Source organism: Daktulosphaira vitifoliae, unplaced genomic scaffold (assembly GCF_025091365.1).
Source record: "Daktulosphaira vitifoliae isolate Bord-2020 unplaced genomic scaffold, ASM2509136v1 Scaffold_1, whole genome shotgun sequence".
NCBI classification, from domain to species: Eukaryota; Metazoa; Arthropoda; class Insecta; order Hemiptera; family Phylloxeridae; genus Daktulosphaira; species Daktulosphaira vitifoliae.
Window position 1 is genome coordinate 72,335,259 of NW_026099572.1, and position 2,762 is coordinate 72,338,020.

A 2,762-nucleotide genomic window follows, 5' to 3' on the forward strand; every position below is an offset into this window, starting at 1 on the left:
AAAAAAAAAAAAAAAAAAACACATCATAGTAAAACCAATACCTTCTCAGCTTCGCATCGAAGCTAAAACTAATTGATTTTTGGTTAATTGTTCAAAATAATCAAAAGTAACTGGCTGAGAAAGCTTTAAGACATTTGATCCCCTTTTGCACAACATATAGATGTGAACAAGCTTTTTCTACCTACTGTTACATGAAAAATAAATATCGTAATAGACTTAATATTGACGCTGATTTAAGAGTTAAAATATCAAGCATGCTGCCAGACTTAGACGAAATTATGAACAAAAAAGAAAGATTTCACTTGTCTCATAAAGTTTGAAGGTGTTATTTCAAATAACTTGAAAATAACAAATAACTTTCAAATTTTTCATTTTCATAATAAAATAAAATTGAAAAATAAGTATTTACAAAAAAGGGGTCCGTGGACCAATTTAGGTTATAGATAGGGGTCCGTGGCTTCACACTAATTGGGAACCGCTGTTCTATAGTATAGACTGTTGGAGAGGTGTGGTAATTAGTCACTGTGCAATTAAATTAAAACAAATTATTTATACTGTGATGAATTATTTCATAACGTGGTAAAATCTTAATAAAATTGTGGTTATAATTAACTTCATAAAAAAAGTATATTTTATTTTTTACAGCTTGATTATTTTATTTTCGTTATCAATTTAAAAAAAAGAAGTTTAATATGATAAACTTGAATTAGTTTTTTTTTAAGAACTTTCACATTACTGTACTTACATAATTAAATAATAATAATAATAAATAAATAATTAGTATGAAGTTTGTTTAAGAAATTATAATGCATTTTTCATCCCATAAATACTAACTGTAGACTATAATGATAATAGGATTTTTATCAAAACATAGTTTAATTAGGCAATTTATATATTAAAGTTTCAAATAATAAGCCGTTTTAAATTTTTTTTTTTTATTAGAAAATATACAATCTGTACCTACATTAGTACAATAAGCATATGGTTTGATTTAACAAATAATAATTTACAATTGATATATATATATACATTAGAGTGGTCCTTAGTTATAGATTATGAAAAATTTCTTTTAGAAATTCCTTGGTCTCACCTCCCAAATTTGTTTATATATATATAAAAACGAACCAAAAAAAATTTCACGTCAATCAGATAAGTTTAACCCGTGCCTACCGGGGTTGAAAATTGGACAATAGGGGTAGTTTTCTATTGTTTTGTACTTAATTCGGAAATGAGCGATCATAGAAAAAAAATTATAGAATATAAATTGTTGACAATGTTATGGACTATAAGTTTAATTCTTATTTATTTTTTTTAAACTCATTAGTTTTCGAGCAAAATTTAAAGTTATACTATATTTTATCGATTTGCCGAAATTAGAATACTTACGAATACTACATTATATTTGACAAACATTTAGAGATACGAATACATCTTTTATACAAAAATCGTTTATTATTTAATTATTAACAAATTCAGCACAAAACCGTGGTGTGGGCTAAGCACCCCCCCCAAAATTAAAAATACATAGTTGAAAAAAAATTGCTGATGTTACAAACGTATAATTTATATTAATTGTTTTTTTTCAGTTTCAAAATTCTTTACATCATAATAAAGTTGATTTTTTCCTGTTGGGATACTTATTTTTATAATCCTTGACAATTTGTTATAAATACTGTTTTTTATTTTCATCATTGGTTAAAATTCTGTTGTACTCTGTTATAAGCTGTACAGTGTAAAAAAAAAATATTGATTAATTCGATACACCAAACAGTTATAACAACATTTATGTATACTGGGGTGACTGATTATAATATATACAAAAATAAATCACAAAAAGAGTATAAAATAAATTGTAATATACTGTATAATACATGTTACATATATATTACTCATAAGGAAGATATTTATAAGAAGATAACATTTTACTAGTTTGTTAAGGTGGCGTATTTTTGTGTTAAAAACAAACCTCTGGAAAGTAATATCCAACAAGCTCGTGCCCAGGATTTCACAATGTGGCTTTTTAAAAAAAGATATACAGAGTGATTTTTTTATCATAACCCACTCAATTACTTACAGAATAATAATAATTTATACATTTTTTTTTTTATTATTATCTTTAGTTACACATTATTCTTGAATTATTAACTATGTAATACTTTTTAAGTTCATCCCTTATGCCTGGTAAGGGTGTCAACTTTGTTTTTTTAAATGGTAACACATATTTTTAATTTAATAAAATGTTTGAGTTTTTAATTCAATAGTAAATGGCATTTGAATTTTTAATAAAACTTAATTTGTTTATTAGATATAANAAAATGTTTGAGTTTTTAATTTAATAGTAAATGGCATTTGAATTTTTAATATAACTTAATTCGTTTATTAGATATAATTATTTAAAGTTACAAATTTTGGAGTTAATATACAGATATAATACACAAGGGATTACAAATATGGGTAGCTAATTGGTTTTTTATGACATTGCTGTCACAGTCACGGATTGTTTATTGTCAATTATAACTATCAATAGATATACTTTTTGTAATATCAGTCAGTGTATTTATAAACTAACAACAATGTACCTTACTATCATTGATAATAACAATGTTGTGTACCAGCTAATATCGATGTCATAAAAAATCAATTAGCTACCTGTATTTGTAATCCCTTGTGTATTATACCTATATATTAACTCCAAAATTTGTAACTTTAAATAATTATATCTAATAAACGAATTAAGTTATATTAAAAATTCAAATGCCATT